This window comes from Scyliorhinus torazame, chromosome 1 (genome assembly GCF_047496885.1).
Source record: "Scyliorhinus torazame isolate Kashiwa2021f chromosome 1, sScyTor2.1, whole genome shotgun sequence".
Classification (NCBI taxonomy): Eukaryota; Metazoa; Chordata; class Chondrichthyes; order Carcharhiniformes; family Scyliorhinidae; genus Scyliorhinus; species Scyliorhinus torazame.
Window position 1 is genome coordinate 116,952,107 of NC_092707.1, and position 27,128 is coordinate 116,979,234.

The 27,128-nt window shown below is 47.5% G+C and overlaps 1 long non-coding RNA gene across 2 annotated transcripts in view; it reads right to left on the reverse strand.

Annotated features, from left to right (window-relative positions):
- LOC140411250 (uncharacterized) overlaps window positions 1-27,128 on the reverse strand; it is a 386,898-nt gene that overhangs the window by 145,398 nt on the left and 214,372 nt on the right. The window contains exon 3 of one of the 2 annotated variants that reach the window (XR_011940843.1): window positions 19,680-19,794. The exons of the other annotated variant lie outside the window; for it this stretch is intronic. This is a non-coding gene — a long non-coding RNA (uncharacterized lncRNA). The remainder of the gene's footprint in view (window positions 1-19,679; window positions 19,795-27,128) is intronic. 2 annotated transcript variants of the gene reach the window in all.

Sequence of the window (27,128 nt, forward strand, 5' to 3'; positions counted from 1 at the left end):
AAACGGGAAGTGAAAACATTAATGGTAAGCGACGCGGCAGGTTGTTACAGGAAGATATGGGTTCGACGACAAGGAAAATTAGGAGAAAGGTTAAGAGGAAATATAACTTAGGAGAGGTTACTGATCGAGGTGTTAAGATTCAGAACAGAGGTAAAAAAGCCAACATAAGTGTACTTTACCTGAATGCTCGTAGTATTCGGAATAAGGTAAATGAGCTGATGGCGCAAATCATCGTGAATGACTGTGATTTAGTAGCCATTACTGAAACATGGTTAAAGGATGGTCATGACTGGGAGTTAAATATCCGAGGGAATCAAACCTTTCGGAAGGACAGAGTGGATGGTAAGGGAGGTGGTGTAGCTCTGTTATTTAAGGATGACATCCGGGCAACAGTAGGGGATGACATCGGTGCTATGGAGGATAAGGTTGAATCCATTTGGGTGGAAATCAGGAATAGTAAGACGAAAAAGTCACTGATAGGAGTAATTTATCGGCCACCAAATAGTAACATTATGGTGGGGCAGGCAATAAACAAAGAAATAACAGATGCATGTAGAAATGGTACAGCAGTTATCATTAGGGATTTTAATCTACATGTCGATTGGTTTAACCAGGCCGGCCAAGGCAGCCTTGAGGAGGAGTTTATAGAATGTATCCGCGATAGTTTCCTAGAACAGTATGTAATGGAACCTACAAGGGAACAAGCGGTCCTAGATCTGGTCCTGTGTAATGAGACAGGATTGATTCAGGATCTCAAGGTTAGGGATCCTCTCGGAAGGAGCGATCACAATATGGTGGAATTTAAAATACAGATGGAGGGTGAGAAGGTAAAATCAAGCACTAGAGTTTTGTGCTTAAACAAAGGAGATTACAATGGGATGAGAGAAGACCTAGCTAAGGTAGACTGGGAGCAAAGACTTTATAGTGAAACAGTTGAGAAACAGTGGAGAACCTTCCAAGTGATTTTTCACAGTGCTCAGCAAAGGTTTATACCAACAAAAAGGAAGGGCGGTAAAAAGAGGGAAAATCGACCGTGGATATCTAAGGAAATAAGGGCGAGTATCAAATTGAAGGAAAAAACATACAAAGTAGTAAAGATCAGTGGGAGACTAGAGGACTGGGAAATCTTTAGGGGGCAACAGAAAGCTACTAAAAAAGCTATAAAGAAGAGTAAGATAGATTATGAGAGTAAACTTGCTCACAATATAAAAACAGATAGTAAAAGTTTCTACAAATACATAAAACAAAAAAGAGTGGCTAAGGTAAATATTGGTCCTTTAGAGGATGAGAAGGGAGATTTAGTAATGGGAGATGAGGAAATGGCTGAGGAACTGAACAGGTTTTTTGTGTCGGTCTTCACAGTGGAAGACACAAATAACATGCCAGTGACTGATGGAAATGAGGCCATGACAGGTGAAGACCTTGAGAGGATTGTTATCACCAAGGAGGTAGTGATGGGCAAGCTAATGGGGCTAAAGGTAGACAAGTCTCCTGGACCTGATGGAATGCATCCCAGAGTGCTAAAAGAGATGGCTAGGGAAATTGCAAATGCACTAGTGATAATTTACCAAAATTCACTAGACTCTGGGGTGGTCCTGGCGGATTGGAAATTAGCAAACGTGACACCACTGTTTAAAAAAGGAGGTAGGCAGAAAGCGGGTAATTATAGGCCAGTGAGCTTAACTTCGGTAGTAGAGAAGATGCTGGAATCTATCATCAAGAAAGAAATAGCGAGGCATCAGGATGGAAATTGTCCCATTGGACAGACGCAGCATGGGTTCATAAAGGGCAGGTCGTGCCTAACTAATTTAGTGGAATTTTTTGAGGACATTAACAGTGCGGTAGATAACGGGGAGCCAATGGATGTGGTATATCTGGATTTCCAGAAAGCCTTTGACAAGGTGCCACACAAAAGGTTGTTGCATAAGATAAAGATGCATGGCATTAAGGGGAAAGTAGTAGCATGGATAGAGGATTGCTTAATTAATAGAAAGCAAAGAGTGGGGATTAATGGGTGTTTCTCTGGTTGGCAATCAGTAGCTAGTGGTGTCCCTCAGGGATCAGTGTTGGGCCCACAACTGTTCACAATTTACATTGATGATTTGGAGTTGGGGACCAAGGGCAATGTGTCCAAGTTTGCAGACGACACTCAGATAAGTGGTAAAGCAAAAAGTGCAGAGGATACTGGAAGTCTGCAGAGGGATTTGGATAGGCTAAGTGAATGGGCTAGGGTCTGGCAGATGGAATACAATGTTGACAAATGTGAGATTATCCATTTTGGTAGGAACAACAGCAAAAGGGATTATTATTTAAATGATAAAATATTAAAACATGCTGCTGTGCAGAGAGACCTGGGTGTGCTAGTGCATGAGTCGCAAAAAAGTTGGTTTTCAGGTGCAACAGGTGATTAAGAAGCAAATGGAATTGTGTCCTTCATTGCTAGAGGGATGGAGTTTAAGACTAGGGAGGTTCTGCTGCAATTGTATAAGGTGTTAGTGAGGCCACACCTGGAGTATTGTGTTCAGTTTTGGTCTCCTTCCTTGAGAAAGGACGTACTGGCACTGGAGGGTGTGCAGAGGAGATTCACTAGGTTAATCCCAGAGCTGAAGGGGTTGGATTACGAGGAGAGGTTGAGTAGACTGGGACTGTACTCGTTGGAATTTAGAAGGATGAGGGGGGATCTTATAGAAACATATAAGATTATGAAGGGAATAGATAGGATAGATGCGGGCAGGTTGTTTCCACTGGCGGGTGAAAGCAGAACTAGGGGGCATAGCCTCAAAATAAGGGGAAGTAGATTTAGGACGGAGTGTAGGAGGAACTTCTTCACCCAAAGGGTTGTGAATCTATGGAATTCCTTGCCCAGTGAAGCAGTAGAGGCTCATTCATTAAATGTTTTTAAGATAAAGATAGATAGTTTTTTGAAGAATAAAGGGATTAAGGGTTATGATGTTTGGGCCGGAAAGTGGAGCTGAGTCCACAAAAGATCAGCCATGATCTCATTGAATGGTGGAGCAGGCTCGAGGGGCCAGATGGCTTACTCCTGCTCCTAGTTCTTATGTTCTTATGTTATTGAGTGAGGAATGCTTGTAAAGTTTGGGCCAAACATCAACCACCAACATAGAAACATACATAGAAAATAGAAGCAGGAGGAGGAGTAAACTTTCACTGCACTCCTTCCACAGCAAGAACATCCTTCCACAGATAAGGACACCAAAACTGCGCACAATACTCCAGGTGTGGCCTCACCAAGTAAAACATAATTTTTTCTAAACTCAAATCCTCTCACTGTGAAGGCCAACATACCAACAGATAGATAGGTTCTTGATTAATAAGGGGATCAGGGGTTATGGGGAGAAGGCAGGAGAATGGGGATGAGAAAAATATCAGCCATGATTGAATGGTGGTGCAGACACGATGGGCCGAGTGACCTAATTCTGCTCCTATGTCTTCGGGTCTTATGGTCTTATTTGCCTTCTTTACAACTTGCTGTGCCTGCGTGTTTACTTTCAGTGACTGATGTGCGAGGACACCAAGGTCTCGCTGAGCATCCACCTCTCTCAATTTACACCCATTCAAATAATAATCTGTATTCCAATTTTTGCTACCAAAGCAGATAACCTCACATTCATCCACATTATACTGCATCTGCCCACTCACTCAGCCTGTCCAAATCCCGCTGAAGCATCTCTGTATATTCCTCACAGCTCGCCCAACCATCCAACTTTGAATCATCTTCCAAATCATTAATATATAATGTAACAGTTGGGGTCTTAGCACAGGTCCCTGCGGTACCGCACTAGTCACTGCCTGCTAATCGGAAAAAGACCCATTTATTCCAAAATTTTGCTTCTGGTCTGCTCACCAGCTTTCTACCCATCTCAAGACACTACCCACAATCCCATGCACTTTAACTTTACATGATAAATGTCAAGCAGCTAATTCTCTAAATCATCTACAGATAGACTTCTCGAAGCAAGTGGCAGCAGGAAAGGTTACGGTTACTTTGAGTGCCGTTTGTAATGTGATCTGTTTGGTGCAACTTGACTAGAAAGCTCCTTGCAACAGATGGTACAGCTCTGCTACTGGTACCATAACCCAGAGCTTGTGGAGGTAGTTTCCCATAGTCGGGTACTCTGAACTGCAGATGCAGTTGTTGCTGAAATGGTCCTGCTCTCTGTGAGACCTCAGTTTTTGTATTTCACCATGAGGTACCATACTTCTGGCACTTTAGAAGCAAGTCGACATCATTATTTTTATTACATTCTCCGGTTAACTGCATGTGACTCTGAAGTCTGTAGTGTTGCTGCTCCCTGAGCTTCAGTGGAAGTTTGTAACACGAAAACCATTTTCAGAACTGCTATTCATTTGTGCTCTTTCAATTCTGTGAACTCTTGCCACTGAAATATTTATTTTGGTCTTTCATATAATTTTTCAGACAATATCAAGCTGGCACTATTAATCAAAAAACATTTGAAGGAAACATGTTTCCAATCTCAAAGAAGTAGCAGGAAAGAAAGCAATTATAATTTTTTTAAATCCCGAATGCACTGAGCCATTATTAGAATTCCTTCACATATGGAGCTTATCTTTACATTCACTACAGCTGAGCAAACAGAGGGTACAGAGTGATCCCATCATAAGCAGGCCGGAAATGACATCAGATTTGCACCTCATGGGCTGGCCAGATGATTGTGCACTTTGCTAAGCAGCCACGGGGAGGGCCCACACATAATTTCCCAGCTCTTCCTCGTACATTTCCCACTGGTCCTAATGATCCCACTGAACTTGAAAAGATGCCCTAACATTCGTCACATTTCTAACCTTTAAACTGCAGGAAAGATTGGAGAATAAGTTCACAAGATGCAGGAACATATTCAATGTCTGGGATACTGTGGGAACATGAACCCAGAAGATATCTGTTCCTCCAACTGTTTCTGAAATACTTTCCATATTTTTTTCGGAGAAATGGTGGCATTTGAATATGAATTTCAATTTGGAATTTGAGGACTATAACCTTTAATAGAAGATTTGATATAATTAACAAGTGAATTGGAAGATTCTCCACTGACTAGCCAGATGAGAAATTGATATTTTCTGCTTCCCTACAACACATTAGATCCACCACATGTGGTTGCACAGGCACTCTGCTTACCAGAATATTATTCACCAAATAAATAACCAGTCTGTAATCATAGCAACAGCCAAGTGATGGAAAATGGGTCAACTGAGGCCACTGTACACAATATTCCTCTTCTCATTTGACTTAACTCTGAGCTTCTTTTCTGATTGCAAAATAAATAGCCTGACAGATCATTACAAACAGTGTTTGTCAGAGAAATTCAACTGCAACCTTGAACCATTCATGGTTAATGTATTTATTCTTTGTTTTTTTGGAAATGTAATATTCACCAATCGCTCATTAATACAGTCAGACCTCTTTAAACTGCCTCCTTCATATTGTAATGCTCTCTTAATGCAGAACCAATTGAGGGGGAGGGGGAGATGTAAAGTGTGAAGTGAATTTCAAACTTTGCTTTAAAATCGTATTATATTGCAATCCAACAAGTCGAATACAGGTGCTGCGAATGGTACATTCCACTGATTCATTCCCAAGATAGAGCTTTGTACTTTATTTGTGCCCGCACAAGTTATGAATCTATCACATTGAAAGAATGATAACCCATAGGTATTGTGACAATGGTTATCTATAGATTAGCTTTCCTTTATAGAATCGGACTGAAATTCTCACTTTCCAACAGTGTGTGGTCATGTACCAAATATATTTAAACACGAGGTAACTGGAATCAGAGTGGGTAACATCAGAGCACAAGAAGCTACATCGGCTTGTAACAAGATTTGTCTATAATTCACATGACAATAACTCCTATCCTGGTGTGGGACACCTTGGGCAGTAATTTCCCAGCCTTGCGGTGGGGTGGTGGAGGTGGTGGAGGTGGGAGGGAAATGTCCGCTCGTTGGAGAAGGCTTTCCTATGGCAATCTGCGGTGACCACGGGAGATGGAGACCACATGGGCAGGAAAGGCAGGGCCTGTGGCTCCAACAAGCTGTCCCGGTCTTGTCCCTTCTGATCAGAAGGGTCTGTTTTACTTTATTTTAAACTTACCCCACCAAATGTGCCTCCATGTTGAGATGACCTCTCCATCCTTGCCCTTTCTCAGCACCATCCTCCTCTTTTGTTGGGGCTGCTAAGGTTTCAGAGCTGACAGCCTGGTGATGGGAACCCACCCACCATCATTAATGGGCTAGTAAGCTCCAAGGCGGTCAATAGTATTGGGCCTGCTGTTGTCAAAGTGTTCATTTTGCCCCAACATCAGGATCCCGAAGCCTACAGGAGAATTCAACCCTTTTTCTGCTGAAGTGAACAGCAACAGCAGCAGGGGCTAAATGCCAGACACATTAGACACTAAGAAATTAACATTATCCACTTGCAGTCATCTTTGTGTTGGCAGGTAGAGCAATTCCTGACCTTGAACATGTAGAAGAGGATATTGCAAAGTGCATCTCCAATAAAGATGAAGGTTACCAAATTTAAAATTGTAGAGCTGTGTTAACCAAACATTGAAATTAATGTTTCACTTAAACACCAGGAGAATGAGATTTAAATAAAGTAGTCCAGACGCAACAACAAGGTGAGTTTATCGAAGAACAGCAGATCTCGGAGAAATGGATAGTACATCTAATTCTGATAACTCAAAATGTTAATACCATCTTCCCAAAGCAAGATGCGGCCATTAGTTCCTCCATGCCAGCTGGAAAGGATACGGTCATATAAGCTCTGGAAATATTGCTAGCTATTCGCATATGAACTTCAAACTGTTCCATAGATTAGTTATCTAATGCTGTTATTTTATTTAAGAAATCTGATCCAAAATTAATCTCATCAGTTTATATCAATTTCAGGCACTGAATTCAATTATAAATTTAATCCTGAAGTGATGTGACATGATTGAACTGCCTTTGTGTTGCTTTCATCCATTACGTACTAATTATTTGCATACTCAGTCTTTGCTTTGGGTGCAATTGAGAAATTGCAGCAGGAAAATGCACTCAATACTGCACTGGCTAGATTACAGTTCAAGTCACTACGAAAATTCATTTGCATAATCACAAAGTCTTCATTAAACCAACAGAACCAAGCAAGGTAATAGAACATTATTGTTTATTTTCTATCTTTTGCTCGTAACCTGGTGCAGTTTTATTTTTACGGCTAAATATGGGTTTCCAGCTCCCCACAGTGTGTGACCTGATTTAAAAACCATTGAACCTTTTAATAGTTTCATTGCTGCAAACTGATCAGTTTCTTGCAACTTAAATATTTTTTGACGTGAAAGAATTTTTAAATATGCCCACTGGTGCCGATGCATCTATGGGGCATGATTCAACCCCCTCTCCCCTTTCAACAGCATAAAATCCATCACATCTTTAACTCCTTCACTTCTGAGGAAGGGTCACATTCGACTCGAAACGTTGACTCTGATTCTCTCTCCACAGATGCTGCCGGACCTGCTGGGATTTGCCAGAATTTTCTGTTTATAATTTTAGATTTCCAGCATCTGCAGTATTTTGCCTTTATCCGCAGCAATACGATTGACTCTTAACTACCGTCTGAACCAGCCTAGCAAGCCACTCAGTTCAGGTGCAACTCGGGATGACCTAATGTTGACCTTTGTGAGCGACACCCACATCCCATGAAAAAACACATTTTTAAAAACCAGCACCGGCAGCAGAAATCTCACAATTTCAACCTTAGGATGTGACTAGTTTTGGGGGAGGGGCCTGAATGGGCCAATTGGATTTTGATTTTGATTTATTGTCACGTGTACCGAGGTACAGTGAAAAGTATTGTTCTGCATACAGTCTCAACAGATCGTTCCATACATGACAAAACATAGGACATACGATAAATACCTCAATATCTATGTCTAGGCATAGACATCAGGGGCGGGATTCTCCCCTACCCAGCGGGGCGGGGGGTCCCGGCGTAATGGAGTGGCGGGAACCACTGGGGCAGCCCGACCTTTCTCTGCACCTTTAGGGGCCAAACCCTCACCTTGAGGGGCTAGGCCCGCGCCGGAGCGGTTTCCGCTCCACCGGCTGGCGGGAAAGGCCTTTGGCGCCACGCCAGCCGGGGCCGAAAGGGCTTCGCCGGGCGACGCGGGTCCGAGCATGCGCGGGAGCGTCAGCGGCTGCAGACATCATCCCCGCGCATGCGCAGGAGAGGGGTCTCTTCCACCTCCGCCATAGTGAAGACCATGGCGAAGGCGAAAGAAAAAGAGTGCCCCCACGGCACAGGCCCCCCCGCGGATCGGTGGGCCCTGATCGCGAGCCAGGCCACCGTGGGGCACCCCCCGGGGCCAGATCACCCCACGCCCCCCCCCCCCCCCCAGGAGCCTGGAGCCTGCCCGCGTCGCCTTGACCCGCCATTCAAAAGGTGGTTTAATCCACGCTGGCGGGACAGGCATTCCAGCAGCGGGACTTCGGCCCACCGTAGGCCGGAGAATCGGCGGGAGTGGGCCCGCCGACTGGCGCGGCGCGATTCCCGCCCCCGCCGACCGGCGCAGTGCGATTCCCGCCCCCGCCGAATCTTTGGTGGCGGAGACTTCGGGACACGGCGGGGGCGGAATTCACGCCAGCCCCCAGCGATTCTCCAACCCGGCGGGGGGTAGGAGAATCCAGCCCCAGATGATGATGCATACGGAGTGCAGTACTACTCAGTAGAGAGAATGTGTGAAGAGATCAGTTCAGTCCATAAGAGGGTCATTCAGGAGACTGGTAACAGCGGGGAAGAAGCTTTTTTGGATCTGCTAGTGTGTTAGCTCAGATATTTGTATCTCCTGTCCGATGGAAGAGGTTGGAAGAGAAAATAACCTAGGTGGGAGGGTTACATAGAACATAGAACGATACAGCGCAGTACAGTCCCTTCGGCCCACGATGTTGCACCGAAACAAAAGCCATCTAACCTACACTATGCCATTATCATCCATATGTTCATCCAATAAACTTTTAAATGCCCTCAATGTTGGCGAGTTCACTACTGTTGCAGGTAGGGCATTCCACGGCCTCACTACTCTTTGCGTAAAGAACCTACCTCTGACCTCTGTCCTATATCTATTACCCCTCAGTTTAAAGCTATGTCCCCTCGTGCCAACCATTTCCATCCGCGGGAGAAGGCTCTCACTGTCCACCCTATCTAACCCCCTGATCATTTTGTATGCCTCTATTAAGTCTCCTCTTAACCTTCTTCTCTCTAACGAAAACAACCTCAAGTCCATCAGCCTTTCCTCATAAGATTTTCCCTCCATACCAGGCAACATCCTGGTAAATCTCCTCTGCACCCGCTCCAAAGCCTCCACGTCCTTCCTATAATGCGGTGACCAGAACTGTACGCAATACTCCAAATGCGGCCGTACCAGAGTTCTGTACAGCTGCAACATGACCTCCTGACTCCGGAACTCAATCCCTCTACCAATAAAGGCCAATACTCCATAGGCCTTCTTCACAACCCTATCAACCTGGGTGGCAACTTTCAGGGATCTATGTACATGGACACCTAGATCCCTCTGCTCATCCACACTTTCAAGAACTTTTCCATTAGCCAAATATTCCGCATTCCTGTTATTCCTTCCAAAGTGAATCACCTCACACTTCTCTACATTAAACTCCATTTGCCACCTCTCAGCCCAGCTCTGCAGCTTATCTACTCTGTAACCTGCTACATCCTTCCACACTGTCGACAACACCACCGACTTTAGTATCGTCTGCAAATTTACTCACCCACCCTTCTGCGCCTTCCTCTAGGTCATTGATAAAAATGACAAACAGCAACGGCCCCAGAACAGATCCTTGTGGTACTCCACTTGTAACTGAACTCCATTCTGAACATTTCCCATCAACCACCACCCTCTGTCTTCTTTCAGCTAGCCAATTTCTGATCCACATCTCTAAATCACCCTCAATCCCCAGCCTCCGTATTTTCTGCAATAGCCTACCGTGGGGAACCTTATCAAACGCTTTGCTGAAATCCATATACACCACATCAACTGCTCTACCCTCATCTACCTGTTCAGTCACCTTCTCAAAGAACTCAATAAGGTTTGTGAGGCATGACCTACCCTTCACAAAGCCATGCTGACTATCCCTGATCATGTTATTCCTATCTAGATGATTATAAATCTTGTCTCTTATAATCCCCTCCAAGACTTTACCCACTACAGACGTGAGGCTCACCGGTCTATAGTTGCCGGGGTTGTCTCTGCTCCCCTTTTTGAACAAAGGGACCACATTTGCTGTCCTCCAGTCCTCTGGCACTACTCCTGTAGCCAATGATGACATAAAAATCAAAGCCAAAGGTCCAGCAATCTCTTCCCTGGCCTCCCAGAGAATCCTTGGATAAATCCATCAGGCCCCGGGGACTTATCTATTTTCAGCCTGTCCAGAATTGCCAACACCTCTTCCCTACGTACCTCCATGCCATCTATTCTAATAGCCTGGGTCTCAGCATTCTCCTCCACAACATTATCTTTTTCCTGAGTGAATACTGACGAAAAATATTCATTTAGTATCTCGCCTATCTCTTCAGACTCCACACACAACTTCCCATCCCTGTCCTTGACTGGTCCTACTCTTTCCCTAGTCATTCGCTTATTCCTGACATACCTATAGAAAGCTTTTGGGTTTTGCTTGATCCTACCTGCCAAATACTTCTCATGTCTCCTCCTTGCTCGTCTTAGCTCTCTCTTTAGATCCTTCCTCGCTACCTTGTAACTATCCATCGCCCCAACTGAAACTTCACACCTCATCTTCACATAGGCCTCCTTCTTCCTCTTAACAAGAGATTCCACTTCTTTGGTAAACCACGGTTCCCTCGCTCTACGCCTTCCTCCCTGCCTGACCGGTACATACTTATCAAGAACACGCAGTAGCTGATCCTTGAACAAGCTCCACTTATCCAGTGTGCCCAACACTTGCAGCCTACTTCTCCACCTTATCCCCCCCAAGTCACGTCTAATGGCATCATAATTGCCCTTCCCCCAGCTATAACTCTTGCCCTGCGGTGTATACTTATCCCTTTCCATCATTAACGTTCACGATCCTCTGTAGTTTTTTATGGTCTTGGGCCGAGCAGTTGCCAGTCCAGGCTGTGATGCAGCCAGATAGGTTAGTTTCTATGGTGCATCTGTAAAAGTTGGTAAGACTCAATGTGAACATGCCAAATTTCCTTAATTTCCTGAGGGAGTATAGGTGCTGTTGTGTTTCCTTGGTCATAGCGTTGACGTGGGTGGACCAGGACAGATTGTTAGTAATGTGCACACCTAGGAATTTGAAGCTGTCAACCATCTCCAATCTCAGCATCATTGATGCTGACAGGGACGTGTACGGTACTTTGCTTTCTGAAGTCAATGACCAGCTCCTTAGTTTTGCTGAAGTTGAGGAAGAGATTGTTGTAATTACACCACGCCATTAAGTTCTCTATCTCCCATGAAGCATGAAGCAATGTAAAATAAATCAAATCAAAGATCAAATCAAATCAAAAATTGCGGACTGGAAGAATGTGGATGTTTTCTGTGCGTAACTCACATGTTGAAAATTTCTAATCTCTCGTGATTCCATGAACAATTAGTTCATGCCTTAGTTGTCAGAATTTCCTTGGCTCATGGGAAAGAATGGGTTAATTAATTTACTCAGCAATATGGACAGATCCACAGCGCAAATAAAAACTGGGTTTGTGAGTCAAACCTAGGCATCAACAACTCTCAGACACAAAGTGGGGACTGTAACCCCAGGCAGCTGTAGAACAAGCAGTTATGGAGTAATGGAGGTTTGTCTGCTCCCCTTGAAGAAGGTTCTTGTCCGGCTGTTGAACTTAGTGTTCTTACGATGCCCCTGAATGTAAGAATCAGAAGATTGAGAGAGGCATGAATCGCCCAGATCTCGGCATTATTGTCCCTGTTAAGCAGGACTGCATTCTGGGAGCTACCCCAGCAAAGATTACCCAGTAATATTCAGTCATTCGGGTCGGAGCTCATTAGATTCCATTCAACTCTTGGAAATGTTCTCATTCAACCCTGTGAACACTTTTTTTCTTTCTCCCTTGTGAATTCTTTTTATAGAATTTGTACCTATTTTATAAAATCATCATCGCTAAGTAATTAATTGTTTAATACACATCAATAAAGAAAATCTTCCAAATAGATGATCAGAGATTGGGGAAGCATGGAGGGCTCTTTAATGAACGTATGTAAAAAGGAGTGATTCATCTATTATAAATTGTTACGATCCTGGTTGATGCTACAACTGGATGAGAAGATCCCAGAATGGAACCCTGACTCAAAATACCATGGGCTGGATTCTCCAGTCGCCGACGCCGAAATCGCGTTCGGCGATCGGCCGGAGAATCAAAGTTCGCGACCAGATCGGGGGCGGTGCCGCTTTCGCTGTGCTCCACCCCCTCCAAAGCAGCGTACTCGTAGAGTACGGCACGCGACATATCTACGGCCTCAGGACATTGCCTGAGGCCCACCCCCTGATTCTCCGCCCCCTACCGGCCGAGTTCCCGACGGTGTCGGTCGCATGTGGTCTCATCCGTCGGGAACTCGGCGTGGTGGCTGCGGACTCAGTCCACAGCCGCCACAGTATTGGGAGGGCCGATCCGCGGGCAGAGGGGGACTTTATCAGGGGCTGGGAGCACTGTGAAGGGTGGTCGGGGCATGCCAGCCAGCCAAAGTGGGGGGGCTATTTCGCGGGCAGGGTCTGCGAGCGGCCTCCGCCATGTCGCATGGCACAGCCGCTGCAGGCTGCTGCCGTGCGCATGCGTAGCCACGGACCCAGCAATTCTCCGGGCCGTATCAGCAGTTACAGCCGGGTACTCTACGCTGCCGGTATGCTAGCCCCCAGGAGGATTGGTGGCCACTTTACGCCCTTTTTTCCACCATTCCCACGTCGGCCTGGGGACATAGCCTCAGAATCGGAGAATCCAGGCCCATAACTTTCATTTTATTTTATAAAACATGGAGGAACATAGTCACAGGACAGTTAATTAGTTGAACCAATAGGAAAGAACATTTATTGAACATGAAAAAACTGGGATTTCAATACAATACTCTTTTACCCCCTCCCTTTATCTCAACAATTAGACACAAGTTTTAGGATTAACACAGATTACAAAGTATATCTTAAACTATAATCATCTCATTAACACAAAATCCCTTTTAAGCACACAAGATGACTGTGGGCAAATGCACTTTCCACTCTGAACTCCAGGTGAATGTTTGTGGATGTTTCCTCAGAACACTCCTCAGATGATTGTGAAGTAAGAGTTTCCAACCTCCAATCCCAAAAGCACACTTTAAAATTTTCTGCCATAATTATGCTTTCCCTTAGTGGTTTGCATTCCAAACTCCAGAACAGGTATTCCAAATGACACTTTTAAACGTTTTTGCTCCACTTTTAACCATGAATCCATTCCAGGAAGATGTACAAGGCGCCATACAGTCAGTGATGATCATGGTCTGGGCAGAATGTCCGACTCGTTGTGGGACATGAACCATTACCAGGCTGACCTTGATGAGGTTCTGTGGGACATGTCCCGCTATCAGATGGCGATGGCTGAGGCATTGTGGACCTTGTCGCAGGTGGGCATTGCTGAGGCACTGCAGAGCATGGCCAGTCACTGAGGAGCATCACCGAGGACGTCGACACCATGGTGCAGACATCGAAGAGCCGCCAGGGCTGGCAGAGCCAGATGATGCAGGGAGAACCGGGGCTCGAACCAGCTGCCCCTCCATCTCAAGGTGAACCCCTGAACACTATAGGCACCGAGCGGTAGGAACGGGCACTGGATGCCAACCCAGACCTGTTCCATGGAGTGGGGACGGTGGCCACCGCTCCCCCAGGTTCCACCCCCCTGATGAGGCCGCAACTCTATATCAGCACACGGGACAAGGTGCACGGCTGTGCATGTGCTATCGAGAAGTGCACCGGAGTCCTCTGGCTCCCACAGGATGCCCATTAGGGGCTTCGTAGGCCATGGGGCGAGGTAAGCAGCTGGCGCCTCCACCTCAGATGTGCATCCTGGGGAGACACCTAGACGTAGCGGTAGAGCTGGGAAGATGAAGCATGTAGATGATCACTGAGGGCACCGTGGGATGGGGGTGAGAGGGTGGGGGACAGGTAGGAGGTGAGGGGGAAGTGAGGAAGTGGTGGGCAGTGAGGAGTGGCACCTTTGCGAGTGCGGAATTGTATGTCACCTGTGACACATTGAAAACCCTTGAGCATAACCAGTATGTCGCCTCTGTCACCTTCTTCCGTAAAGCGGCCCGACCACCGAACCCATGGGCCATCTCTCCAGGCATCTCCCCCCCCCCCATAGCACTCACCACCCTCTGGTCATGGACATATCCCCAGAGCTGCGTCTCCTGCGTATTCGGATGTTGGCTGCTGCGTGTGTGGTGTTGCCTCCCGCAGTGTTCAGGATCAGTGTCCAGGCGCCAAGGTGTGATTGGGAAGCCAGGCTACAACTCCCACATGCTACATGGTCCGCCCCCCCATGGAAATACACTTGGGTTGTGTGAAGTGCTCACTTGACCACGATTGCCAATTCCCTATTAGCAATAGCCTTCAGCTGCACGGCCAGAGGCCTCGGCAGTCGGTGGGGGTTATGGGTGGTCGGTGGGGCAGACGGGCAGGGGCAGGGTTGCCTCCGGAATGGGTACACATTATCCAGGCATTGGCATGCTGGTGACATAAGCACCAAAGCAGACGCTGTTTTTTTCCCGTTGAATCGTGCGCTATGGCTGCACTTTAAAGTTTCTTAGTATGAGGCAGGAAAGGTAGCTTCCATAATTAAATATTCCAATTGAGCTGGATGGCTGATTCGTGATGTGAAGCGATGCCAACAGCGGGGGTTGAATTCCTGTACTAGCTGAGGGTATTCATGAAAGCCCAGCTTTCTCAACTTTGCCCCGAGCCTGAGGATTGGTGACCCTCAGGCTCACCACCAGTCAGCTCTCCCTTTAGCACAGGGCTAAATTGCTGGCTTGGGAAGCAGATCAAGGCAGGCCAGCAGCACGGTTCGATTCCCGTAAAAGCCTCCCTGAACAGGTGCCGGAATGTGGCGACGAGGGGCTTTTCGCAGTAACTTCATTTGAAGCCTACTTGTGACAATAAGTGATTTTCATTTCATTCAACAAGGGAGAGAGCAACCTATGGTCCTCTGGGAGTTTGGTGACTTTCATTCCAATTCCAAACCCTTAAATTCAAGTCTCATCCTGGCTCCTCTCCTCTCCTTGTCCCCCACATCCTGGGATTAATTTTAATACTATTCTTGACCCTGACCCCAGTATTTTCTTAGAAAACAATGAGCAAATTTGGGTGGAATCTGCAGCTTTTATACTCCTTTAGAGATGCTGGCTAAAGATAAGTTCAGTTAAACATGAGTAACAATGGGTTGTATCCAATGTTCACATCTCTTCTGCAGATTCTGTTGTGATAAAGTTTACATGAATATGGGAAAATAATAAATCAAAATCAAATAGGATTAAACTACACGCTAAATGAAGTTTATCTTTTGCCTCCATAACAATGGAGTATTTCAATAATAATAATCTTTATTAATGTCACAAGTAGGCTTACATTAACACTGCAATGAAGTTACTTGAAAAGCCCCTAGTCATCACATTCTGGCGCCTATTCGGGTACACAGAGGGAGAATTCAGACTGTCTAATTCACCTAACAGCAAGTCTTTCGGGACTTGTGGGAGGAAACCGGAGCCCCCGAGGAAACTCACGCAGACACAGGGAAAACGTGCAGACTCTGCACAGACAGTGACCCAAGCCGGGAATCGAACCTGGGACACTGGTGTCATGAAGCAACAGTGCTAACCACTGTGCAAATAATTGGTGAGGCATTTTGGAATGTTTCTTACAGGCTCCATAGAGCATCATCAAATTAAAATCTTTCTTATTAATTATTTTAAGAGATATGCAACAAAGCAGATTGGAGGGAGGTCTAAGGTTGCCCTCGCCTTCCATGTGCACGATCAGCCTTTAATATCTCAGCAAAGTGGTTATCCTTCGTATGTGGGACCAGATAGCGGGTACCTGTGTGCTATGCAACCAGGATGAGCACCATAATTGAACCTGAGCACACGCACAAATCCAACTTCCAGCAAGAATCACAGGTTAAAAAATATCAACCGCGAGTGGAAAACTTGGCTTACCTTCTCCCTTCTCTCGCTCATTGGTGCTGATCCTAATTGTTGTGCCTCAATTGCTCACCTACTCAGTTCAGAATCGAAGCTGTGATCTGTTGGTGCAGGACCACACTAGGTGGTGTCTTTACCCGCTAAGCAACTGGAGCAGCCTGCAACTACATTCGAGTGAACATCTGAAATACAGGCTATCTCAGCAAAGTACGGGGCAAGGGGACCCATTGAAATACAAGCACACGGACACCTTGGGCGAAATTCTCCGGTATCGGCGCGATGTCCGCCGACCAGCGCCAAAAACAGCGCTAATCAGCCCGGCATCGCGCCGCCCCAAAGGTACGGAATCTTGGGGGGCTGAGCCCTAACCTTGAGGGGCTAGGCCCGCGCCGGACTGATTTCCGCCCCGCTAGCTGGCGGAAAAGGCCTTTGGTGCCCCGCCAGCTGGCGCGGAAATGACATTGCCGGGCGGCATATGCACGGGAGCGTTAGCGGCCGCTCACGGCATCCCCGCGCATCCGCTGTAGAGGGAGTCTCTTCCGCCTCTGCCATGGTGGAGACCGTGGCGAAGGCGGAAGGAGAAGAGTGCCCCCATGGCACAGGCCCGCCCGCGGATCGGTGGGCCCCGATCGCGGGCCAGGCCACCGTGGGGGCACCCCCCGGGGCCAGATCGCCCCGCGCCCGCCCCCCCCCCCAGGACCCCGGAGCCCGCCCGCGCCGCCTTGTCCCGCCGGTAAGAGAGGTGGTTTAATCCACGCCGGTGGGACAGGCATTCTAGCAGCGGGACTTCGGCCCATCCGGGCTGGAGAATTGCGGGGGAGGGGGCCCGCCAACCGGCGCGGCGCGATTCCCGCCCCCGCCGAATCTCCGGTGCCGGAGAATTCGGCAACCGGCAGGGGCGGGATTCACGCCAGCCCCCGGCGATTCTCCGACCCGGCGGGGGGTCGGAGAATCTCGCCCCTTGTGTCACCTGTGTCGAAAAATAAATCAGAGAAACCTGTCTTGGGGCTGGCGAGTGGTTAGCACTGCTGCCTCAAGGCGCCAAGGACCCGGGTTCAATCCCGCTCCCGGGTCACTGTCCGTGTGAGGTTTACACATTCTCCCCGTGCCTGCATGGATCTCACCCCCAGAACCCAAAGATGTGCAGAATTGGTGGATTGGCCACGCTAAATTGCCCTTAATTGGAAAAATAAAAATTTGAAAGAAAGCTTTGCCTCTGTAAGCCTTTTAGAAACAAAGCAATAAAAAAAAAAAATCATCATTTAGCTTAATCCGGCATTTGTTCAAATTTATTACTTTCATGTATTTAAATGTGAATCATTTCTCTGAGAATAGCATCAGCTAATTGCAATTAGCTACACTTCCTTCAGTTCTCAGTCTGCCATTACTTCAACAATCTGCAACACATCAGAAGAAACACAGCATAATGTCAACCTTGATACCAACTGGAATCTTAGCTCCAGGCGGAAATATTCTGTGAATGTTGTCAGCAATAAAAATAAAATGGGCTTGTTGTTGCAATCTGGAAAGTACTGTTGGAAAGGGAGGTGGAAGCAGATTCAATGAGAACTTACAAAAGGGAATTGGATATACACTTGAAGCGCCTTGGGTTGTTTTATTACTTTAAAGGTACGATATAAATATAAGTTGTTGAAAGAGGAAAAGTTGCAGGGACATGAGAAAGAGCAGGGAAATGGGACTGTGGATAGTTCTTTCAAAGACATGATCAGCTGAGTGGCTTAATTCTGTGCATTTTAGCAACCCATGAAGTAGTGATCTTCAAACAATTCTTGGGTTCACATAATACACTAACACGAAGTCCTTGATTGAATTAGAGTTCACTTTTAAAAAAATCATTCATGGGATGTAGGCATTGCTGGCTGGGTCAGCATGTACTGCCCATCCCAAATTGCCCTTGAACTGTAGACATTTTTAAGAGTCAACCACGTTGGTGTTGACCTGGAGTTATATGTAGGTCAAACCAGGTGAGAATGGTAAATTTTCTTCCCTAAAGAATATTAGTGAACCAGATGAGTTTTTACGGCAATTCACAATGGCTTCAATAATAATAATCACTTATTGCAACAAGCAGGCTTCAATGAAGTTACTGTGAAAAGCCCCTAGTCGCCACATTCCGGCGCCTGTTCGGGGTGCTACAGGAATTGAACCTGCGCTGCTGGAATTGTTCTGCATTACAAGCCGGCTGTTTAGCCCACAGTGCTAAACCAGCCGCCAGTTATCATTAGGATCATCATTAGACTTTTATTAAATTCAAATTTCACCATCTGCTGTGGTGGGATTCCAACACTGGTCCCCAGAGCATTACCTTAGGGTCTCTGGGTCACTAGTCCACTGACAATACCACTACGTCATCACCTCCCCCTTAGCCTTGTGAATAAAGTTACTTTATTTTCTCAGATATGTAAAAGTGTAAGAGGATTATCTCAGAATTGCCTCTATCCATGGATCAGGGAGATGATTAGTCTGCTCGCTATGGAGAAAGTCCATCGATATTCCATGGTTCTCATATATATTAGTTCCATGAATAAGGAGATACCTTGTGCCAAACGGTGTTGATAATTCTATAAATCAATGTATTTGATGTCTTCACAAAGTAAGTTGATTCATTTGACAACTGATTGACTCATTGAAAGTCTCAGACTGCATTGATGAATAATTCCTGTTCCTGTCGTGCTGTTCAGCATGGCAGCTGAATCACATTTCATAATTTTATTCAATTTGTGGAGAAGTATAAAATGCGATGAAAGTAATTGGGCATATTCCTTCCACAGGATCCGATCAAAGACAGGAATTTGAGGAAAAGTGTATGTCCTCTGAACACAATGACTTTTTCATGCTTACTAAGGATCCCATTATTTTCAACTGGGGAAGAAAATAATGACTCAAACCAATGCCACTTCACAAAAACAGTCATCTCCCGAGGATAGGCTAGTGCCAGGAAACCTCTTCCACTGCCAATAGATATCGAACAATGACCAGAGCCAATTAGCATGACCCAAAAATATGAAACAATAGAATTCCTCAGGGGCTTGACCGGGTGGATTCTGAAAAAAGTGCTGAGAAAATGTTTTTTCAGCCTGGGGAGTCTAGGACATGAGGTCATACTCAGAATAAGAGGTCAGCCCTTTAGAACTGAGGTGAGGAGAAATGTCTTCATTCAAAGGGTTCTTAGTCCTGAGAATTCTTTACCCCAGAGAGCTATGGATATTTTCTCTCACGTGTAATTGGAGGAAAATATTGTACAAAAAATGTAAAAGAAAATTTAGTGGCTGCAAATGTAGTATTTTGCCTTGTCCATATAATACTAACAGAAATCAGCAGTGATGCAAATTTCAGACACAAGCCTGTCCCAGGTGTTTCAGTTCCCATGAATCAAATTACCCTAAACTCTTACTGGTTTAGATTGATTCAAACCACATTGCAAAATTTCACCTCAAATGTATTTGGCACTCCAATTGTTCAATGGGTAGTCACCATCTGGTGTTGTCGTAAAATATCCAGAAGGTTCCGGGCTCAGTTTCCAGTCTATATTGTGTTAGGCCTTCAGCTAAGATGGAACAAAATAGAATGAGCATCAATGAGCTGCAGTAGGGAAACATAAACCAGCATTTCCGCTCATAGCTGGAATGTTGTTGTAGTATTTTGGAGAGAATCAGAGACTTGCGGCGAAATGTTGAAAAGAGGGTCACTCTAACTGTGCAATGTGCCAATTAAACACCGCATACATCATCACAGGAAGTGATGTAACCTCTCACGATCTTGTGTTCGCTTTTTTGTTAACCTCATGGTAAGATGAAGCCATAGTAAGTTGTTCCGAAATAAAGTTTTGTGCTTTTCTCACCTCGGCAGACTCTGTAAATGTTCTGTGAGCACAACCTCCCCTCGGCCTTCAAAGAATATTGTAATTGTGAGCTGTGAGTATTGCTGGAAATTGATTATGCTGATATATCAGAGTTACAGAATGGAACTCAGGTGTAAATCACCTGGAAGGCATAATAGCACCATAGTCCAGATATATTAATGATCTAGATCTTGGTGTGTAGGGGGCAGTTTCAAAATTTGTGGATGATAGAAAACTTGGAAGTGTTGTAAACTGTAAAGAGGACAGTGTGGAACCTCGCAAAGCCATAGACAAGTGGGCAGATAGGTGGCAGATTAAATTCAATGTAAGAAGAGTGAGTTGATATATTTTGGTTGGAAGAACATGGAGGGGAAATATAAAATTAGGGGTTAAATTTTTAAGAGGGTGCAGGAGCAGTGGGTCTTGGGTATATATGTGTACAATTTGTTAAAGATGGTAGAACAGGTGGAGGGAGCAATTAATAAAGCATATTGTGGTATTATAGGTATTACGGTACCTGATAGGCTGGAGCACCATTGGTGGAAACTGTATGTCTTCTATTTGTTAGGATGTATCATAGCACCGCCCTGCTAGGCGGGGTATAAGAACCCGTGCCGCCCCAGCAGCCTTCATTCTGTACCTGAGCTGCTGGCGGAAACATCTAGCTTATTAAAGCCTTCAGTTGGACTACAACCTCGCTTTAGTGGTCATTGATCGTGCATCAATTTAATAAGCCAGAATTTTTTTTAAGAAGAAAGGATGGAGCTCCGAATCAAGCTGGAGTGTCTGCAACTCAGCCCCCAAGCGGTGAACTCAGCGGCAATCTTCAAGCACTGGCTGGCATGCTTTAAAGGGTATCTTGGGACAACCGAAAACACACCCACGGGAGAGCAGAAACTGCAAGGCTTGCACTCAAGGGTGAGCCCAGAGATTTACACCCTCATCAAGGAAGCGGAAGACTTCGATGCAGCAATAGAGCTGCTAAAAGGACACTATATTCGCCCAGTAAACCAGGTCTACGCCCGGCACCTGCTTGCAACAAGGCAACAAACCCCTGGGGAATCGCAGGAATAATTCTACCGTGCACTCCTGGTGTTGGCGAGAAGCTGCAGCTGCCCGCAAGTTTCGGTGAGCGAACACACTGAACTCTTAGTCCGGGACGCATTTTGTGGCAGGTATGCTATCCTCACAAATCCGCCAGCGACTGTTAGAAAAAGACACTCTGGGTCTCAGGGAGCCCTTGCAGGCTCCCTGGACGTGGCCTCCCGGAACGCCCACGCTAACGTTCCCGACTGCGCGGCAGCCCCCTGGGCAGCGTGGAACCCCTCCGTGGCCGACCCCGAGACTTCACCCATCTCCTCACAAGCCTGCGCTGCAAGGCGGCCTGACAACCCCGGGGGGCCCCGCTGCTACTTTTGCAGGTAAGCCAAGCTCCCCCGCCAGCGCTGCCCGGCCCACGCATGCACCTGCAGGGGATGCGGCATGAAGGGCCATTTCGTGGGGGTATGTCAGGCCTGTGCGGTTGCCGCGGTCTCCGGCGGCGAATGGGAACCGCAACCACAAACTTCTCCACGGTCCCCGTGCGGCCAGCGGTCGCCGCCATCTTCCTATTCCAGGGCCACGTGCGGACCCCGGGTGCCGCCATCTTGTTCCGCGGGCGTCACGTTGGAGGGATGGGCGCCGCCAATTTGTGCACCCCCAGCCATGTGCGACCAATGAGAGCCGCCATCTTGGATGAACCCCCAGGACCCCGGCTCGGCTGACCACGCACTGCCCGAAGAGAACTCTCAACTGCTGCGATTAGCCTCGGTGACTCTGGATCAGTCCCGGCCGCGAACACTCTCAACTGCTACAACGACTGTATTCATCAACGGGCACGAGACGTCCTGCCTAATCGACTCTGGGAGCACGGAGAGCTTCATACACCCTGACACGGTAAGGCGTTGTTCTCCCCTCATCCACCCAGTTAATCAAAAAATCTCCCTGGCCTCCGGTTCACACTCAGTGGAGATAAAGGGGTTTTGTGTAGCAAACCTCACAGTCCAAGGAAGGGAGTTCAAAAATTTCCGTCTCTACGTTCTTCCCCACCTCTGCGCGGCTACACTCCTGGGTTTAGACTTCCAGTGTAACCTCCAAAGTCTAACCATCAAATTCGGCGGTCCTATACCGCCCGCTTACTGTCTGCGGCCTCGTGACCCTTAAGGTCGACCCACCTTCCCTGTTTGCGAACCTCACCCCGGATTGCAAACCCGTTGCCACCAGGAGCAGACAGTACAGTGCCCAGGACCGGATCTTTATTAGGTCAGAGGTCCAAAGGCTACTGAGGGAAGGGGTCATTGAAGCCAGGAACAGCCCCTGGAGAGCTCAAGTAGTGGTGGTAAAGACCGGGGAGAAGCATAGGATGGTCATCGACTACAGTCAGACCATCAACAGGTTTACGCAGCTGAATGCGTACCTTCTCCCCCGCATATCCGACCTGGTAAACAGGATCGCGCATTATAAGGTCTTCTCCATGGTGGATCTCAAGTCTGCCTACCACCAGCTCCCCATCCGCACTAATGACCGCAAGTACACTGCCTTCGAGGCAGATGGGCGGCTCTGTCACTTCTTAAGGGTTCCCTTCGGTGTCACCAACGGGGTCTCGATCTTCCAACGCGAGATGGACCGAATGGTTGACCGGTACGGTTTACGGGCAACATTCCCGTATCTCGATAATGTCACCATCTGCGGCCATGACCAGCAGGACCACGACACCAACCTCTGAAAATTCCTCCAGACCGCAAAAATCCTTAACCTTACATACAACAAGGATAAATGCGTGTTTAGCACCAACCGCCTAGCCATCCTCGGTTACCTGGTGCGAAATGGAGTTATAGGCCCCGACCCTGAACGCCTGAGCTCCCTTATGGAGTTCCCCCTCCCTCACTGCTCCAAGGCCCTGAGACGTTGCTGAAGGGTTTTTCAGCTACTACGCCCAGTGGGTCCCCAACTATGTGGACAAGGCACGTCCCCTGATCCAATCCACAGCTTTTCCCCTGTCGATAGAGGCCCGCCTGGCCTTCAGCCGCATCAAAGCAGACATTGCAAAGGCCACGATGCACGCCATCGATGAGTCCCTCCCCTTCCAGGTCGAGAGCGATGCATCTGACGTAGCTCTGGCGGCCACCCTCAACCAAGCGGGCAGACCGGTGGCCTTCTTCTCTCGTACCCTCCATGTTTCCGAAATCCGCCACTCCTCAGTTGAAAAGGAGGCCCAGGCCATAGTAGAAGCTGTGCGACATTGGAGGCATTACCTGGCCGGCAGGAGATTCACTCTCCTCACGGACCAACGGTCGGTTGCTTTCATGTTTGATAATGCACAGCGGGGCAAAATAAAAAACGACAAGATCTTGCGGTGGAGGATTGAACTCTCCACCTACAACTACGAGATCTTGTATCGTCCCGGGAAGCTTAATGAGCCTCCTGACGCCCTGTCCCGCGGCACATGTGCCACCGCACAAGTGGACCGCCTCCGAGCCCTCCACGAGGACCTCTGCCACCCGGGGGTCACTCGCTTTTTCCATTTTGTCAAGACCCGCAACCTGCCCTACTCCATCGAGGAGGTCAGGACAGCCACCAGGAACTGCCAAATCTGCGCGGAGTGCAAACCGCACTTCTACCGGCCAGAGAAAGCGCACCGGATAAAGGCTTCCCGTCCCTTTGAACGCCTCAGCATGGACTTCAAAGGCCCCCTCCCTCCACCGACCGCAACACGTACTTCCTGAACGTGATTGATGAGTACTCCCAGTTCCCATTCGCCATCTCCTGCCCCGACCTGACCGCAACCACCGTCATCAAGGCCCTCCAGGGTATCTTTACACTGTTCGGTTTCCCCACGTACATACACAGTGATAGGGGGTCCTCCTTTATGAGCCATGAGCTGCGTCAATTCTTGCTCAGCAAGGGCACCGCCTCGAGCAGGACGACCAGTTCAACTGTGGTCCCTTTGTTCAAAAAGGGGAGCAGAGACAACCCCGGCAACTATAGACCGGTGAGCCTCACGTCTGTAGTGGGTAAAGTCTTGGAGGGGATTATAAGAGACAAGATTTATAATCATCTAGATAGGAATAATATGATCAGGGATAGTCAGCATGGCTTTGTGAAGGGTAGGTCATGCGTCACAAACCTTATTGAGTTCTTTGAGAAGGTGACTGAACAGGTAGATGAGGGTAGAGCAGTTGATGTGGTGTATATGGATTTCAGCAAAGCGTTTGATAAGGTTCCCCACGGTAGGCTATTGCAGAAAATACGGAGGCTGGGGATTGAGGGTGATTTAGAGATGTGGATCAGAAATTGGCTAGCTGAAAGAAGACAGAGGGTGGTGGTTGATGGGAAATGTTCAGAATGGAGTACAGTCACAAGTGGAGTACCACAAGGATCTGTTCTGGGGCCGTTGCTGTTTGTCATTTTTATCAATGACCTAGAGGAAGGCGCAGAAGGGTGGGTAAGTAAATTTGCAGACGATACTAAAGTCGGTGGTGTTGTCGATAGAGTGGAAGGATGTAGCAGGTTACAGAGGGATATAGATAAGCTGCAGAGCTGGGCTGAGAAGTGGCAAATGGAGTTTAATGTAGAGAAGTGTGAGGTGATTCACTTTGGAAGGAATAACAGGAATGCGGAATATTTGGCTAATGGTAAGGTTCTTGAAAGTGTGGATGAGCAGAGGGATCTAGGTGTCCTTTATTGGTAGAGGGATTGAGTTCCGGAGTCGGGAGGTCATGTTGCAGCTGTACAGAACTCTGGTACGGCCGCATTTGGAGTATTGCGTACAGTTCTGGTCACCGCATTATAGGAAGGACGTGGAGGCTTTGGAGCAGGTGCAGAGGAGATTTACCAGGATGTTGCCTGGTGTGGAGGGAAAATCTTATGAGGAAAGGCTGATGGACTTGAGGTTGTTTTCGTTGGAGAGAAGAAGGTTAAGAGGAGACTTAATAGAGGCATACAAAATGATCAGTGGGTTGGATAGGGTGGACAGTGAGAGCCTTCTCCCGCGGATGGAAATGGCTGGCACGAGGGGACGTAACTTTAAACTGAGGGGTAATAGATATAGGACAGAGGTCAGAGGTAGGTTCTTTACGCAAAGAGTAGTGAGGCCCTACCTGCTACAGTAGTGAACTCGCCAACATTGAGGGCATTTAAAAGTTTATTGGATATACATATGGATGATAATGGCATAGTGTAGGTTAGATGGCTTTTGTTTCGGTGCAACATCGTGGGCCGAAGGGCCTGTACTGCGCTGTATTGTTCTATGTTCTATGTTCTATGTAACTCCCGGGGTAACGGACAGGTAGAGAGGGAGAACGGAACAGTCTGGAAGACCGTCCCACTGGCCCTACGGTCCAGGAACGTCCCAGTCTCCCGCTGGCAGGAAGTCCTCCCGGATGCCCTCCACTCCATCCGGTCACTGCTTTGTACCACCACCAACCAGACACCTCACGAACGTCTCCTTGTCTTCCTAAGGAAGTCCTCCTCTGGGACCTCGCTCCCGACCTGGCTGGCAGCACCCGGACCCATCCTGCTCTGAAAACACGTGCGGGCGCACAAGTCGGACCCGTTGGTCGAGAGGGTCCATCTGCTCCATGCTAACCCCCAGTACGCCTACGTGGCATACCCCAACGGCCGACAAGATCCGGTCTCTCTATGAGACCTGCCGCCTGCCGGAACCCCACGCACACCTCAGCCACCAGTCCCACCCTCCCCTCCACCGGGGCACCTTACAGGAGGATCGGTCCTTCTGCCGGCCCCGTCTAGGCCCCCCCACCTACCGACGCTCCCCGCTGGCGCTCCCTTCCCAGGTCAACCATTTTCCCCACCAGCGCGGTCTAGGGGTGCTGAAGCTGCCATGGAGATCAAAGCCACACTCCCGGAGTCACAGATGCCCGCGCCTCCACCGGAGTCACTGCCGAAGCTCCGACAATCACAGAGGACGACCAGGGCCCCCAATCGACTGATTGCTTCATTTTAAATTGTTGACTGTAAAATGTAAACTGTAAATGTAAACCATCAAATGTACATAGCTATCAGAATTGTAAATAGTTACCAAACACTGTGCGGAGGTATTACGGTACCTCCATAACTAATTCTACCACGTTGCCATGTTTGCAGTATCAGGCAACCAGCCCCGCTGGACTCTTTTTCACAAGGGGTGAATGTGGTATTATAGGTATTACGGTACTTGATAGGCTGGAGCACCATTGGTGGAAACTGCTTTCTATTGGTTAGGATGTATGGTAGCTCCGCCCTGCTAGGCGGGGTATAAGAATCCATGCCGCCCCAGCAGCCTTCATTCTGTACCTGAGCTGCTGGGGGAAACATCTAGCTTATTAAAGCCTTCAGTTGGACAACCTCGTTTTAGTGGTCATTGATCGTGCATCACATATAGTATCCTGGGATTTATTAATGGAAGTATAGAGTAGAATTGGGCAGGATGGGAAAATTCCACCCAATGTTTCAACTTGTGGAAGAGGCTAGAAATAGGCGTCACGGTTTAAGAATCCCTTTTAAGAATGAGGCGAGCAGATTTTTCTTCCCTGAGGGCCATTAGTCTGCAGAATTCTGTTCCCCAGAGAGCATGGGAGGCTGGGTCATTGAATTTATTCCAGTCAGAGTTAGGTAGCATTTTGATCGACCAGGGAGTCAAGGTTTATCGTGGACAGACAGGAAAGTGGAGTTGAGGCCACAATCCGATCAGGCATGTCCAAATTGAATGGCAGAGCAGGCTCGAAGGGCTGAATGACCTACTTCTTCTTCAAAGTCTTATGTTCTTCTGTTCACACAATACTTGAATGATATCAATGGCCTGACATTAACAAAAGGTACAATACAACCTATCATCATAAACGCTGATCGGAACATCACACACCATCCCTAAGAAACATCACACATCATCCCTAAGAAACATCACACACCATCCCTAAGAAACATCACACACCATCCCGAAGAAACATCACACACCCTGCCATAAGAAACATCACACACCATCCCGAAGAAACATCACACAC